The sequence below is a fragment of the Bufo gargarizans genome, chromosome 4, assembly GCF_014858855.1.
Source record: "Bufo gargarizans isolate SCDJY-AF-19 chromosome 4, ASM1485885v1, whole genome shotgun sequence".
Taxonomy (NCBI): domain Eukaryota; kingdom Metazoa; phylum Chordata; class Amphibia; order Anura; family Bufonidae; genus Bufo; species Bufo gargarizans.
In genome coordinates, this window is record NC_058083.1 from 58,386,164 (window position 1) to 58,403,735 (window position 17,572).

General features: G+C 47.4%; 1 long non-coding RNA gene across 3 annotated transcripts; it reads left to right on the forward strand.

Moving 5' to 3' along the window:
* Nucleotides 1–7: 7 nt before the first annotated feature.
* LOC122933913 lies at nucleotides 8–15,379 on the forward strand. 3 transcript variants are annotated; one of them, XR_006388577.1, is made up of 5 exons: nucleotides 8–119; nucleotides 681–1,012; nucleotides 1,467–1,636; nucleotides 1,714–1,925; nucleotides 3,520–4,683. It is a non-coding gene; the product is annotated as an uncharacterized LOC122933913 (long non-coding RNA). The 3 variants fall into 3 exon arrangements; XR_006388576.1 differs by lacking the exons at nucleotides 8–119; nucleotides 3,520–4,683 and adding an exon at nucleotides 14,966–15,379 and having other exon boundaries at nucleotides 874–1,012; XR_006388575.1 differs by lacking the exons at nucleotides 8–119; nucleotides 3,520–4,683 and adding an exon at nucleotides 5,488–5,972 and having other exon boundaries at nucleotides 874–1,012.
* The last annotated feature ends 2,193 nt before the right edge of the window (nucleotides 15,380–17,572 follow it).

A 17,572-nucleotide genomic window follows, 5' to 3' on the forward strand; every position in this document is an offset into this window, starting at 1 on the left:
CTTGCGCATGCGCTGTTCTGATGTACTGTGGAGCAAGGAACCGCTGCCCAGGGCTTCATCTCCACCCCCAGCGGTGAAGCTCAGTCCACGCTCCAGATGTGGATCCAGCGGAAGGAGAGGTAGAAGTCCTTCCATTATATTTCTGGCTGAATCTCCCTGAAAGCCTCTGTGAACCTCCCCTCCCCCCTGGACTGTCTCCTGTGGCCAGTACCTCCCATCACTGCGCAGGTGTAAGATTTCTCAATGGGTTTTGAATGAAGGGTCCTTGTGGTGGCCTTAGCGTCAAGGTTCCTTCACCAGGGAACTGCAGCCTCATTCCGTCTCAGGATTGCTGGAGTGTGTGGATATGTGTGATGTGCGGGGTCTGGCGGTAGATAGGTTTATGCAGTGTATAATGGTTTTATACCCAGATATCCCAGAGAACCGGGGCAGGCTCCAGTCCACGAGACCCAGAGGATGGTGGAGGTGAACGTCAACATGGCGCAACAGTAAGAGCCCACATAGCGGGGGGGACCTCAATCATCCCCTCCGCTCTGCTGTTCCAGTGTTCAGGTCCCTACTGGTCTCCAGCCGACACTGTAGAGTATGGCCACTCAGCCGGTCACAGGGGCATTTGGGGGATGTTCTCACCATTTGCGCCATTTCTAGGGAGAGTTACTCTTCTAATTTTCTGTTTGCAGATTTGCACACGTAGCAACGATGTAGAGAGAAGATGCAGACTCTGCAGATGGAGGGAGAGGGGTCGAAACATTGGCCAGAATCCGTGTACAGAGAGAACCTACAGCCGAATCTGCGGGGGAGGGGGAGAGACCGCACCACCTCTCCTCCCACGTCTGTCACATTCAGTCCACATATTACTCCCCATAACTACAACCCTCATCTATTTCTTTCCCGGTTTAGGGTGAGCAAATTGCTCCTAGTTTCCGATTTCTGGCTGACTTGTGGCATCGGAGGGCTCGGCTCTGGACAGTGACCACGTTCCTTTGTCTGTTTGATGTCTGCATGTAGACATGTAAGTCTTCTCCACCTCCTATGATGGTGATATTTAGTGTTGTAGGTGGCACATGTGCCACGTAACTCCTGTAAAGTATGTATTATATTCCTGAGATGAGGAGATGACGATGTGTTCATGCTGTATGTACTGTATATTATATTGTATGGAGTCACAATGACCTTGTGGTGACTGAAGCCCAGGAGTAGGACCTCCGATGGGATGATGGTTTCTGCTCCAGTCAGCATCTTTACGGCCTTGGCACAGTTCTTGCTCTTTGGCGGTCTCACAATCCTAGAGATTATTTTCCTATTCGCTTTCCTAGGATATGAGTGATTATCCATGGCAAGGATTGTCGGCTGACCTGAGGGGCTCCAGAACATTGACCTCTGGCCGCAGTTGTCTCCTGTTGTGTTGACAGGGTGGATTGTAATTATATTCTGCATTTACTACATGTGGCCCTTGTATCTTCCAGACAGCCTGGCTGGCGATCTACAGGGCTCGTCTGCACATAACTCTGACTGCGTGTGGTTTCATGGCATGGGCTATTACTTCTCGAAGGAGGCCATGAGCTGGATGTCCAGTAGGAAGTTCTGCGAGGAGCAGGGGGCCAGCCTGGCCCTCATCAGGGACGCTCATATAAAGGTATGATATCCCATCTATATCCTGAACTGGACCGGACCAGTGCCGCCCAGGGGCTTTAGCTTCTTCTGTACCTGTAGGATTCGGTGAGGCTGCCGTTTGCTTATGATCAGCAGGAGCCGCTGGAGGACATGACAGATCCTTTCTGAGTCCCTGAGCAGTCGTGGTTTATGGATTTCGGTCCATTGCAGGACGACTTGAAACACTTCATGCAGGACAGCGAGGGCCAGTGGTGTGGACAGGCTCTGGTAGACGGAGAGTTAAAGTGGCTAGACGAGATGGCTGATGAGAGGTAAGTGGCTCATAATTGACAACTTACAGCAGGGAGGTTCTAGAGAGGGACAAAGCAATGGGCCTTTCCCTAAAACTTTTCTTACACCCTGCCCATTTATAAAGAACACCCCTCCAGCCGACACTCCATGTCAGGTCGTTTACTGCGCCAGCGCCGGAGGAGGCGCATGAGCAGGGAGAGGAGAGTATGTGAGCCACCCAGGAGGCTTTCTAGCCCTTCCAGGAGTCTCTCAGATGTTCTGATGATACAGTTGGCAATATGGTGCAGTACTGTATGACTCTAGGCTGTACCATCTTGTACTGCCTGATCTTGCATGGTTGCACACTGCCACTTTTCTGGCCTTCTCGGCGTTGCACACTGCCACTTCTCTAGCCTCTCGGCGTTGTGCACTGCCACTTTTCTGGATGTTTGTCACATGTTCTAATGTAATATTCTTTGCTCCATGCTACCAGGAAATGGACTCCTGAGCAGGTAAGTATCACTGGTCTCTGTACCATCCTGTGTTCACCTTCACCCCCATTATGTATTAGGCCTGAACACAACCCATTCACATCTGGAGTAAGACAATGTGGGGTCACGTTGTTGAGATGCTGGATTAGGACATGTTCACACACTGCAGATTCTTTATTCACAGATTTAGCTGTAATCTGTGTGGTAATCCTGGCAGGAAGTGTTCAATATCCCTGCAGCGCCACCACAGGGGAAGTGGAGCATTACACAGTGTCCATTTATATAGATGGGATGGTTGTGTAATGCAGGACAGGGGCCCCACTGACCATGTACCACTTATAATACTGCCATCTTCTTGTGGCCTGGAAATAGGAGGAGGATCAGGACTTGTAGAAAGGGGGTTCTGATTGGCCTCAGGGACTTAGCTACATATGGCCTCAGGGACCGTAACCCTCACCCGGTGAGGTGTGTGACAAAGGTCTCATGTTTCTGATGAACACTCTATATCTGTGTCCAGATCAGTGATGACCAACAGTTGACTGTCTGCTGTGCATGGTGACCCCAGGGTGGGCAGCTTCACGGGGTGCATGGTCTTCCTGAGTTATAGATTGGACTTGTGCACATTGGGTTCTGTTCATCTGTGACATTTCCCCTCTGCTCATGATGAGGACTGTGTGTCTGTCCGGTCATCCTCAGGTCTGTCCCCCTGTCAGGACCTCGCTGTACGGTGTGGAGTCAGGGTGACATCAGACTTGTGGACTGCTCTCTGCGGAGACTCTTCATCTGTATGAAGCCTCAAGAGGAGTGAGGCGGTGGAGGGTGACCTGAGGGGAAGTTCTAATAGTGGTGGAAACACATGACCACGGGGGCCACACATGCAGCACACACAGAGGTTGGGGGCCACACATGCAGTCTGTGATGCCTGCAGTGTAGGTTCACATGCAGCAGATTTGACTCTCAATGAAGCTTCCAGAAAATGATGCAGAAACGGCTCCATTCACACGTATGAGATGGATTTCTCAGCAGGAACAACTCTGCCCCATGTGAACACGGCCTTAGAGGGTGACTCCAGGGAGCGGTGATGTAGACTGGTCAGAGTCTTCCGGTGCACCATTGCAGTTACTTCTCTGTTCTCTCCTTATAGCTGCTACTTGACCTGAGAAGATGCTGGAGAGTATGTAGGGGCGCTACTTCACCTTCTGCTGGTGGAAGGACCTATAAACTGGGTGCTCATATTATATTATAGCAGGACGGAGGTCGGCGACATGTTCCTCTCCGCACAATCCAGAAGATGGGTGGATCCGGTGATCTTTCTCTGTTCCCCAATTCACAGTGCAGGACATGGTGATGACTTGTCTCCACGTTCCTCAGATCTCTCCCCAATCTGCATCTGTGGGATGTGCTGGAAAACAAGTCCGATCTATGGAGGATGCACCTCACCACGTATAAGACTTCACCCTTTTACTGCCAGGGCAATTTTAACACTTTCAATCCACTCAAGTAAATCCTAATACAACCGCTTCCCCGAATACCCAACTCTTTTACAGGTTAGACACGCACTTCTGTCCACGTGCAGATATCATCACCACACCTGAAGAGACCAGAAACAGCCACAATGGGCTGGAGGGATGACAGGAGGATAAGGTCCTGTATCCACCCATGAGGTCACTAGAGGATGTATGGGGCGAGATTAGTATAAACGGCTATAGCTGGTGAGAGGGGTGATAGCACGAAGAGAGGTTCCTGTAGGAGAATCCAGCCGAGACTAGAAGGAAATCTTTCCTGACGTCATACATGTTCTGGGCCTATGATGTTAGAGCTTTCTTCATATGAAAGCCGAGGCTGTGAGCTTCAGTCTGACGTCACGCTCGAGCCCTCACAGCCTAGCCATGTATAGTCCACATATTATAATTCCCTGGCAGTGAAAGGGTTTAAATCCCAAGACATTAACATGACCTGGTGTGAACGTCAGCTTCCACATTTCAGGCATGGATGATCCTGCTGAAAACCCCACCACTTGTGGTTCCTCACTGTGCCGGCCGCTGGATGTCAGTCCCATCACCACATCCATCAGTCCTCATCCACCTCCAGAGACCAAACTAACCCTGATCCTCGGGGATATAATGGATATCTTTATACGCTGCGATACCAGTCACATTCCTGCGTCTGGATGGAACTATACCGCCTGCCTCCACTGAACAGTGCTGATAAAGGAAGGACTGACTACGATCCTGTAATGGAAAAACAACCAAAGCCTGAATAATGGGGAATATAAGTAGGGGGTGTCCGCTATGTCCTAGAGCAGGAATGCTCAACCTGCGGCCCTCCAGCTGTTGCAAAACTACAACTCCCAGCATTCTCTAATAGCTGTAGGCTGTCTATGCATGCTGGGAGTTGTTGTTTTGCAACAGCTAGAGGGCGGCAGGTTGGGCATTCCTGTCCTAGACCATCACATTTATACATCCCCCCCCCCCCCCATACACTATATGGAGAAAGTACCGGACCCTCCACATTCCACCTCCAGGGGCTTTTCTCCCCTCCCATTCTACGTCCATAGGCATAAACGCACAGCTGTCCCCCTTTGCCCTTCTAGGGAGGCTTTCTGCAAGATTTTGGGGGGTGTCTGGGAATTTCTGCATCTTCATGTGGTGCAGCATTCTCCGGGGAAAACATGACATTATTTATCATCCAGTAACTATCAGCGCAGCGCCCCCTCCTGGTACAAGAGGAAAGGGGCTTCCTGGTGTCCTGTAAGTAAAGTTTGAAGGGCCATTAACTTTTCATAGACACAAATAAAAAGTTGTGATTGGTGGGGTCTGAGCGCTGAGACCCCCACTATCCCTAGAACGAGGGGAGAGGAGCGCTCTCGTGGTATGGATGGAATCGAGGCAGACCCGTGGACTGCTATGGGGCCCGTCTCGTGCAGCTCTATGTGAGGGCTTCTCTGCTCTCGTTCTGGGGGGCACTCAGACCCCACCAATGAGAACTTGTGTCTCTGTCACATATCAAAAGCTTTTTGAAAAGTTACTTTCTGTATAAAAAGCCCTGCAGCGTCTGAATATCCTCTCTGCATCAATTCTGCATCATTTTTTAGGTTTTTGCTTGCTTTCAGTGAATGTGGACACTCTTCCTTCCAGTCAGTAACTCTGCACACAGCTAGTCCTGCTCTTGATATCCGGTCTGATGGAAATCCAGGACTTTGTCGGGGGTCCTCACAAGTAAGACCATCACCATTAGTAATCCGCCACCTGAAGAAGTCCTCCCCGTAGTCTACAGCTACATGCCCCGCCCACTCACCCTCTCAGCCAATCAGGACATTCATCAACAGGCAGACTCAATCTTGAGCAAACAATTAACCCCTTCAGTTGACATGTGTTTTCTCCTCCACACAAGGGCTTGTTTTTTTCCAGAACGTGTCAGATATTTTTTTAAATCTTTTTTATATAATGTACTTGGAAACTTAAAAAAAACTATTGGTAGGATGGATAGAAAAAATTATTCCTCCATTGTGTATTTTGGGGTTTTGTTTTTATGGCACTGACTGCGCAGTAAACATGGCGGCACAATTACAGCCGGGCCAAAGGTTTTATTGTTTTATCACTTAAAAAAAAGTAAAAACCTTTTTATTAAAAAAAAAAAAAGAGCATTTACTGGCGCCCTTAATATTTTGATCTTTTTTTGCAGGCCAAGGTTGTTTTATGACTTTTAGATTTCTTTTCTTTGAAGCGATGGCAGTTCCGTCGTTCAGTGATTCGGCGATGCGAATTGTTTAGTTTTTAGATCATACATTTTTGTAATTTAATAAACAATGGGGAGATTTATCAAAACTGGTGTAAAGGAAACGGTCCCCTAGCAACCAATCATTATGAAAATGAAAGGAGGAATCTGATTGGTCACTAGGGGCCACTTTTTCTTTATACCAGTTTTGGTGAAAAACAAAAAACAAACATTGGGGTAGATTTCAGTCCCTCTCGGGGATTTGAACCTATGGTCGCTGGTACCATACACTGCGATACTTCTATACTGCAGTATCATAGATGCCAGCATACTGCTCCATCACATCCCCAGGCTGAAAATGTACACGCCCTGAATTTACCAACTCAAATGTGGGTAACTATGCAGTATATTGTGATTTACCTGCGTCCTGTTACCCCGGAGTCCTAACATGGTGGACCTGGGGGTCTTCACATGGCAGGGGGAGCCCACTCCTCGCACACCTGTGATGTACACATACATCAAGGAGCACAAAGGGGTTAAAAAACACAAGAAGCAGCACCTTGGGATCATCTTGGTAATTATAGGTCACATCTAGGAATGTTCTCCTGACTCAGGAGTTGTCTACCACGTGGCCACCGCCTCAGCTCATTAACCCTCTCATCACCCAGGAAACTGCAGAAAGATGACTCATGTCACCGCAATCAGCCAAGTGATATCGGATGTTTTTACGCCCACATAGTGTACCTGCAGGCCTCACAGCCTACCAGACACATTACATGGTTAGTGTTAGTAGGGGGGGGGGGGGGGGTGTTTGGGTAAAAAAAACTTCAATACCGTCCATTGTTGTGTGGGGGGGGGGGGCAATATTACCAGACCCCACCACCAGCACGCTGCATTCTCCATACACATCAGCAGTGATGTGGTTAACTCAAACCACCTTTCCACTGAAGTATCTGGACCCCCATTTGTCTGAGGAGCCCACGGGTGGCAGTAACGGCAAATCCCTATGCTGAGTGTAACCGGGGCAGTAAGTCTGGGTGAAAGGAGGTGGCAGGAAACCTATCCTTTCTGTATACCGATCCTTGGATTACCACCTATCAGTCTCAGATCTCCATTCTGCGGGATCTACAGGATTCTCAGGGAGGAATCTTCTGGATATTTTTTTTGCTGAGGAGCGGCGGTGTGTCTGAGGAGACTTCTGCATGGGCTTCAGAGTGACTTGATTATCTCACATTACTTCCCTCCCATTGTTATTTACCTATTGTGGTTTATTGGACTGAGTCACCACAGCGGTTGCGAGCAGCACACCATGGCGAAGCTGTTATGTTAATCCAATCCAGGCCACGTCTGAGTCATCCCGATCATCACATAATGATAATTATCCTCGTTTACATCGTAATGTATTTATTATAACACATTATTAAGGTTTGAGTGACTAATGTAAATCGAGCCGGGATTTCAAAAGCCACAGACCTATGCATCCCGAGAGATCACCTAAAACCTGAGACGGTTAGGAGGCACGCATTGTGACCCATGTAAGCCTCACATCGCTGCCCCGAGAGGGGATGAAGGAGGACGCAGCCGTCACTTGCTGTATGGAGGAGCCATTACACTGGAGAGATCTCATCTCACTCCTCTTCTAGGAAACAAAGACCCCACATCTGACAGAGAGAAAATATCCTGTGTGACAGGAGGAGCTACTTCAACCTGCTCTGTCCCAAGTCTTGTTTTAAAGCTTATATAAACAAGACTGGGATCACTTTAAAGCAAGGCCTGGCTCATACCTCTAGCTGCCATACAGCATGAGATAGAGCCATTAGTGGCAAGCAATTCTCTTATACCTCCGTGCCTGCTGAAGGGGAAATTATCGGCCATATAACCGCTGGTGCAAATTAAAGTCCAGCATCGGCCTCCCAGTGGTAATACTGTCCATGAGCCTATGTGGGTTAAATGAAAATCCAACTTTGGGTCCTTCCTGGAAATATTTGTGGGCCATCATCACCGACCATGAAATAATGTCTGACGTGCCTATGGCAGAGGGGGTCCCAGAAGATCTGTGCACAGCCAGGTAACTCCTGGAGTCACACTATATATAGACAAAGGAGACGCCGACTCATATACATGAGCGGGAATCACAGTCCAGTCTCATGGAGCGGACAGTTCAGCAGCCGGAGCAGAGACAGGCTGATTGAGGTCTCTGATCGCCGGGGGTCTCACTGTAACAAGCACATCGCTGCCTGCAACGAGAAAAGCAGAGCCAATTCTAACAGTAAGGGGCCACAAGCCTGCAATACACTTACCAATTAGTGATCGGGGGACGTGGCTGCCATCAGAGGGCAGTAGAGACAACAGCAAATGATTGCCTCTGCCCACAAGTTATTAAAGGGGTTATCTGGCTAATTAAAGTGATTGTGCCAAAAGTTATTCCATATTCAAAGGATAGGGGATAACCAGCTGATTTCTGGGGGGGGGTCTGACTGCAGGGACCCCACTGAACACGAGAACGGGGATCCTGTTCTAATGCACAACCTGCTGCTCTACTCATTCTCTATAGAAGCGCTGGAGATAGCCCAGTACAGCGCTCGCCTATCTTCAGCTCCCCCATAGAGGGTGAACGGAGCAGCAGTGGCTCTGGTCTCTTCCCTTTCTGTGGGTGGGCAGCAGCTCATTACATGTAACCATCCCAGGAGTACATAGCAGTCAGCACTTGTTAACCCCTTCTAGTCCCAGCGATTTCAGCACTAAATAGCCCTATGGTGCATCATGTTCCCCCGCCATCCTCTCCTGCTCTGCTGTCTAGAGAGATAGTGCTAGATATTTCTATGGATTTACAGGTAGGGGAGAATGAAAGGTATCAGGCTCTCTGCACTATGAGATCACTACTCCGGGGGCAGGGAGGTTACTGAGCATGTGCGTCCACTGCTGAATGCAGAAGGATAGACAGCAGGGGGCGCTACTACAGAGGAAAATGCAATGTTTATAAAAAAAACATTTTTATTGCATGTACAGTGGGGAAAATAAGTATTTGATACACTGGCGATTTTGCAGGTTTTCCCACCTACAGAGAATGGAGAGGTCTGTAGTTCCGGTTGTAGGTACACGTCAACTGTGAGAGACCGAATGTAAAAAGCCTTGCCTTCTCACCAAGCTGCTCGCCTATTGTCCTGTAGCCCATCCCAGCCTTGTGCAGGTCTCCAATTGTGTCCCTGGTGTCCTTAGCTCTGTGGTCTTGGCCATGGTGGAGAGGTTGGAGTGCGATTGATTGATTGTGTGGACAGGTGTCTTTTATACAGGTAACGAGTTCAAACAGGTGCAATTAATACAGGTAATGGATGCAGAGTAGGAGGCTTCCTAAAGAAACCGTCACAGGTCTGTGAGACAGAATTCCTGCTGGTTGGCAGCTGGTCAAATACTTATTTCAAGCAATAAAATGCAAATTAATTATTTAAAAATCATACAATGTGATTTTCTAGTAATCCGCCACCTGAAGAAGTCCTTCCTCATAGTATACAGCTACATGAACGTGCTCCCTGTATGCCCCGCCCCTTCACCCTCTCAGCCAATCAGGACAATATACAGTATATTCCCTGCACCATGCTGGACAGTATACAGCATAGTCTCTACACCATGCCGTACAATGTACATTATAATCCATACACCATGCCGTACAATGTACATTATAATCTCTACACCATGCCGTACAATGTACATTATAATCCCTGCACCATGCTGGACAGTATACAGCATAATCTCTACACCATGCCGTACAATGTACATTATAATCCCTGCACCATGCTGGACAGTATACAGCATAATCTCTACACCATGCCGTACAATGTACATTATAATCTCTACACCATGCCGTACAATGTACATTATAATCCATACACCATGCCGTACAATGTACATTATAATCTCTACACCATGCCGTACAATGTACATTATAATCCATACACCATGCCGTTCAATATACTGTGACACGGACAACGTGGAGTTATTGTGTATATTGTACGGCATGGTGCAGGGATTATAATATATACTGTACAGCATGGTGTAGAGATTACACTGTATACTGTACAGCATGGTGCACGGATTATACTGTACAGCATGGTATATGAAGTATACTGTATATTGTACGGCATGGTGTATGGATTATAATGTACATTGTATTGCATGGTGCAGGGGTTTTAATGTATTCTGTACAGCATGGTGCAGGGACTATACTATATATTACACAGCATGGTGCAGGGATTATACTGTATATTACACAGCATGGTGTAGGGGTTATACTGTATATTACACAGCATGGTGTTGGGATTATACTGTATATTACACAGCATGGTGCAGGGATTATACTGTATATTGTACGGGATGGTGCAGGGGTTACACTGTATGCTCTGTGATGTGACAATTATCTTAGGTTTTCCTATCGCCCACCTTTGATGGTGCTGTGCCCATCTCTGAGCCGACCCCGCTCAGTAACTGCTAAGGCTCCGAGGGAACACTGGTCGCTTGTACCATACACTGCGATACTTCTATACTGCAGTATCATAGATGCTAACAGACTGTTCCATCACATCCCCAGGCTGAACATGTGTGGGGCTTATGTACACGCCCCAAAATTACCAACTCCAATGTGGGTAAATATGTATTATATTGTGATTTACCTGCATCCTGTTACCCCGGAGTCCTAACATGGCGGACCTGGGGGTCTTCACATGGCAGGGGGAGTCCACTCCTCGCACAGCTGTCATGTACACATAGGTTTAAGGAGCACAAAGGGGTTAAAAACACAAGAAGCAGCACCTTGGGAACATCTTGGTAGTTATAGGTCACGTCTAGGGTTGTTCTCCTGACTCAGGAGTAGTCTTCCACGTGGTCACCGCCTCAGCTCATTAACCCTCTCATCACCCACATAACAAAGGGAGGAAACCGCAGAAGGATGACTCATGTCACCGCAATCAGAAAAGTGATAGCGGATGTTTTTACACCCCATTTATCTGAGGAGCCCACGGGTGGCAGTAACGGCATATCCCTATGCTGAGTGTAACCGGGGCAGTAAGTCTGGTGGAGCCTGTCTTGTCCAACCCAAGGAGGCACCAGACGTCACATTCAGCCAGAATCATGCTACCTCCTAGGACAACCCGGGAGTGAATGCACTGGTGCCGGGCACAAGACAGGCTCCACTTAAGCCTCGTTGGCACATCCGTGTCCGTGATGTAATCCGTGTGAAGGTGGTTAGTGATGCCTCCGTGAAGTATCCGTGTGTCCGTTTTCCAGCTCATCCCACATGACAGCACAACAGGAGGTTGTTCTCCTTTGACCTTCTTGAGAGCGGAAACAGAGGTTAAAAGGTCCTTCCTACCTCCACCCACCATTGTTCTTCCTGTCCCTACAGGGGATAGATGCAGAGGGGTTCCCTGCTCTAGGGTTGAAGAGATTCTACAAGAACTTTTAGGGCCTAAAGCTGGTACTAGGATCGGGGGGTGTCCGGCCTCTCCTTCCAGTTCTCGAATAGCCTTGCTAACACCTCTCAGGGTAGAAGTCCCTTAGCAGCCCGGAACCCACCTGGCAGTGTCCGAGCCTATAGGTGGGTTCTCTGATGGCCTGGGTTTGATCGGTAGGTTCATCCTCCTCCTGCCTACCCTATAAGTGGCCATGCCAGTACCTCTTATGTGGAGGTCCCCTGGCTTGCTCATAACCCTGATGAAGTGGGTAATGCAGCTGGTGGTTACCTCACTATGGACGGCTATGGGTTCATGGAGCTTAGATCCGCTGTTACTTAATGGAGTTTAGCAGGATCGCGCCTCAGTGCGCCTGAGACAGCAGCTAGACGGGGCCTTTCTCCTCTCCTTACCAACGCTCTGTATGCAAGTGTTGGCAGACCCTCTTAATACAAACCACCAGACGAGAACCACAAAATAAATGCAGATCCCAGACAAGACCTCATAAATAGATATGGATCCCAGAACTGACCCCAGATCAGACCTCCCAAAATAAAATATGGCCCCAACTAGAGCCCTAAATACATAGACCCCAAGACTAGACCTTCTAAAAATGTACAGACCCCCAAACTGGACATATAATCGCAGACCCCTGGAGATACAAGCTGCAGTTCTGGGGGCAAAGACGAGGCTCCAGGTCATTGATGATTGATTATAGAGTGCAGACACTCAGGTGATGTCACTGCTTCTGAAGGAAATAAGAACAAGTGACGGGGACAATCAGGAGCGGACACACCTCACCCAAACCCAGAAGACTGACTCAGACGGCAAAACACCTCGAGATGTCAAGCAACTTTAATTCTGTAGATAATGTCAATTTAAAGAAAATGGTGCAGTCCTGTAAGGAATGCCATTGCCCCCCCATCACCGTCCCCTCCCACAATCCAACCCTGTGCAGGCCCCTTCCCCTCTGCGGAGGATTCTCCGTTGGTAGCAAGAAAGTTCTCAGTATTTTGCTCTACAGTAGTTCTGTGACTAACCCTCACCCCCCACACACACCTCAATGAGCCTTGACTTGGGTGCCCCTCACCCTGTCCCCATCACCATTCGTCCTTCGTTGGACCATTTTTGGTAGGTACTAATCACTGGATACCGGGAACACCCCACAAGACTGGCCATTCTGAAAACTCTGACATAGTTCCTCTAGACCAGTGTTTCCCAACCAGTGTGCCTCCAGCTGTTGCAAAACTACAACTCCCAGCATGCCCGGACAGCCTTTGGTTGTGCAGGCAAGCTGGGAGTTGTAGTTTTGCAACAGCTGGAGGCACACTGGTTGGGAAACACTGCTCTAGACCAGGGATGCCCAACCTGCGGTCCTCCAGCTGTTGCAAAACTACTATTCCCAGACAGCCTACAGCTATCAGTGTACAGCAGGGCATAGTGGGAGTTGTAGTTTGACAACAGCTGGAGGGCCGCAGGTTGACCATCCCTGCTCTAGATGTTACAGTTGGGCCCTTGCTCTGATCTCATCTGCAGTTCCAATTTTGTAATGTGAGGTTTTTGACATGGTATGCACTGACCCAACAGTAGATGGCGTATGGATGGCATTGGGGATGGAGCTCCCATCTTGGTAGGTGTGGGCTTGTCTGACTTCCTACCAAGAGAGGGCAGAGAGCTAGGAGTTGCTAGTGAGGAAGCACTCCATCTGTGAGCTTGGAAAGGTTGGACTTGATGGCCCGACGTCTTTTCTCCACTCCGGTAACTATATCAATCAGTGTAATGTACATCACGTCCAACAGATCAAAAGAGCAGGAGTAGCAAATAGTATAAAATCACCCTTTATATATCCCATAGGAAATCCAGGCAACACTAAGGGGGTCGTTTACGAACAGATATACGCCACTTTTGGCATTAAAAAAAAGTCACGAGTCAGTTCAGTTTTTAAATGTCGGTACAATAAAACTTTATTGCGCTTGTAACTACGATTGGTTGTTTTACACAATTGTTTTATTAGTTGGTCAGGTTGTAGCTATAATTAGAGGGGTTGTCTCATCTGAGACACTGGTGGCATATCGCTAGGATATGCCACCCGGCCAGGACTGGCCCACAGGGGTACAGGTGTATCACCCAGTGGGCCCCTGGTCTGCCACCCCCTGCACAAGTGACACATAACAGTAGACTTTCTGCACTACATACATATACTCAATGTACAGCACCTCAACCAGCCTGTGGTCATATAAAAAACTTGTTTATTAAAGAAACTCTCCAGCGTATTATTATAGACGTGATCAGATAGCTGAGATGACTTCTAGGTTCTACCTTCTCAAACTTGCTGCAGGATCCCCCATATTCAATCATCTGGTAGCATCTTGCCGCTGTGTGAGCAGGTAATATTTGAATGTATCCGTAAGGTGGGCACCCAAAATAAGTTTTACTGGTGGGTCCTAGGCAGTCCGACACTGTATGCCACCAATGTCAGACAGGTGCGGGTCCCACAGATGGGACTTGCGCCCATCTCCAGAACAGGACCCCCAAAGTGAGCGGAGAGCAGCCACGCATGTGCGGCCACCCTCCATTCATTTCAATGGGACTGCCAAAAATAACAGACTCTGTGGTACAGTGACTGTCCAAGGAGCAGCCGGTCAGCAGAAGACATGCCTCCTGCACGCCTCTTCTCCGCTGGCTGCCCGAGCTATCATATACAAGTCCTGGTGAATACTGCCGGAGTTTATAGGAATGAGACTAGAGGTAGTGGAAGACGAGGAGATGACACTGTGCTCATAACATACAGGTGCAAGAAAAGTTTTTTTCTAATAGTGGACACATGGACAGAGGTTTTTGCAGTGTGCAGAGTTCTCTGTAGGTCTTCTGTGGTTACCCTTGGGTTCTTTCTCACCTCTTTCTAGGGTTGGACGTTGTGTTCTTGGACTGATCTTATCAGGACACCCACTCCTGGGGAGAGTAGCTGCAGTCCTGGATTCTCTCCACTTGTAGATAATTTCTGTAACCATACATTGATGTACACCCGGGTCTTTAGCCTTTCTCCAGCTTCATGCATCCCTATGGCATGTCTTCTGAAGGCTCTTTGCATCAAGAGATGCTTCACACCGACCTGTATTTTTTGAGAACAGATTTGTCAGTAACCAAGCTTTGTGTGCCTTTTATTGGGCAAACCACATGTAAATCAAGTACCATTTTCATCTCCTTCACTGAACGGCTTTTTCTAATTAGCTGATGGGGAAGTAATTAATACAGGGGTTCACTTACTTTTTCTCTCTGCACTGAGAAGGTTTCCTCAATGTGGTCAATAAAATACGTGAATGGTCCAACTCTTCGTGTGTCATTAGTCACATTGTGATTCTCTAATAATTGGTAATCAGTGCAGAAATCCAAGTCATTCCAAGAGGTTTACTTTATTTTTCTTTTAAGTATATATTACTATGGAGAGTACGAGCTGCCAGAGGGTGAAGAGATGACCCTGTCTCCCAAAAACATTGTGTCTACAGCTCCTATGTAAGTCTATTTATCTCCATGGCAGCAGACTACAAACTGTTTGTTTTTATGTTGATTTTTAAAATATTTTTTCATGTTCTTGTTTCATTAGGTTGCATATTTGATTCACATTGGCACCTATTTTTCATGAATTATGCTTTACTTCTTTCATTGTTTTTGGCGTATTTTCGATGATGGATATCCAGGAAATCGGTGTCCGGACACCTGAGGAACGGAAGTGATGTTGTGCGTTCCAGTCTGGAGAGCACGCCATTTCCTCTTCCTCTTTTTTCATTTTGACCATTTCAGGTGTTTTCCCCCCATGTGCATCTAATTAACTTGATGAATAAGGTATACAGTGGATATGAAAAGTCTACACACCCCTGATAAAATGTCAGGTTTCTAACCACAATAAATCATTTCAGAACTTTTTCCACCTTTAATGTGACCTATAAACTGTACAACTCAATTGAAAAACAAACTGAAATCTTTTAGGTGGAGGGAAGAAAACAAACAAAAAAAACCACTAAAATCATGTGGTTGCATAAGTGTGCACACCCTCGTATAACTGGGGATGTAGCTGTGTTCAGAATTAAGCAATCACATTCACAATCCTGTTAGATAGGAGTCAGCATACACCGGCCATCATGTAAAGTGCCTCTGATTGACCCCAAATAAAGTTCAGCTGCTCTAGTTGGTCTTTCCTGACATTTTCTTAGTCGCTTCCCACAGCAGAAGCCATGGTCCACAGAGAGCTTCCAAAGCATCAGAGGGATCTCATTGTTAGAAGGTATCAGTCAGGAGAAGGGGACAAGAGAATGTCCAAGGCATTAGATATACCATAGAACACAGTGGAGACAGTCATCATCAAGTGGAAAAAGTATGGCACAACAGTGACATTACCAAGATCTGGACGTCCCTCCAAAATTGATGAAAAGACAAGAAGAAAACTGGTCTGGGAGGCGACCAAGAGGCCTACAGCAACATTAGAGGAGCTGCAGGAACATCTGGCAAGTCCTGGCTGTGTGGTACATGTGACAACAATCTCCCGTATTCTTCATATGTCTGGGCTATGGGGTAGAGTGGCAAGACGAAAGCCTTTTCTTACGAAAAAAAAACATCCAAGCCAGGCTACATTTTGCAAAAACACATCTGAAGTCTCCCAAAAGCATGTGGGAAAAGGTGTTATGTCTGATAAAGCCAAGGTTGAACTTTTTGGCCATATTTCCAAAAGATATGTTTGGAGCAAAAACAACACTGCACATCACCAAAAGAACACCGTACCCACAGTGAAGCATGGCGGTGGCAGCATCATGCCAAGGGGCTGTTCTTCAGCTGGAACTGGGGCCTTAGTTAAGCTAAAAGGGAATTCTGAACAGTTCCAAATACCAGGCAATATTGGCACAAAACCTTCAGGCTTCTGCTAGAAAGCTGAACATGAAGAGGAACTTAATCTTTCAGCATGACAACGACCCAAAGCATACATCCAAATCAACAACGGAATGGCTTCACCAGAAGATTACAGTTTTGGAATGGCCCAGCCAGAGCCCAGACCTGAATCCGATTGAGAATCTGTGGGGTGATCTGAAGAGGGCTGTGCCCAGGAGATGCCCTCACAATCTGACAGATTTGGAGTGTTTTTGCAAAAAAGAGTCGGCAAATCTTGCCAAGTCAAAATGTGCCATGCTGATAGACTCATACCCAAAAAGACTGAGTGCTGTAATAACATCAAAAGGTGCTTCAACAAAGTATTAGTTTAAGGGTGTGCACACTTATGCAACCATATTAATTTTTTTAAATATTTTTTCTTCCCTCTACCTAAAAGATTTCAGTTTGGTTTTCAATTGAGTTGTACAGTTTATAGGTCACATTAAAAGGTGGAAAAAGTTCTGAAATGATTTATCTTTGTCTCATTTTTTTACATCACAAAAAACTGACATTTTAACAGGGGTGTGTAGACTTTTTATATCCACTGTATATAGGTAGTGAGCATACACCACACACATCCCTTGAGAAAGCGACCGCGAACCACGTGTCGGGATCCAGGATTACTTCGGTCTGTACACTTCCATGGTCCCCTGTATGGACTGATCTGTACTGTAGCACTTCTAGGAGCAGATTACCTGTATGTACTGAGGGCAGTGCTCCTGCGGGCACCGTCTCCTGTGAATGTAATGCTGCTCGCATATGTACAGGGAACTAGAGTTTACATTATTAAATAAAATGTGTTATCTTTTGTATTATACATTTGCTGTTCTGTTATTTGATCTATGACTACGTTTAGCATTAGGCTAGTTTCACACTAGCGTTCGGCTGTCCGCTCGTGAGCTCCGTTTGAAGGGGCTCACGAGCGGACCCGAACGCAGCCGTCCAGCCCTGATGCAGTCTGAATGGAGCGGATCCGCTCAGACTGCATCAGTCTGGCGGCGTTCAGCCTCCGCTCCGCTCGCCTCCGCACGGACAGGCGGACAGCTGAACGCTGCTTGCAGCGTTCGGGTGTCCGTCTGGCCGTGCGGAGGCGTGCGGATCCGTCCAGACTTACAA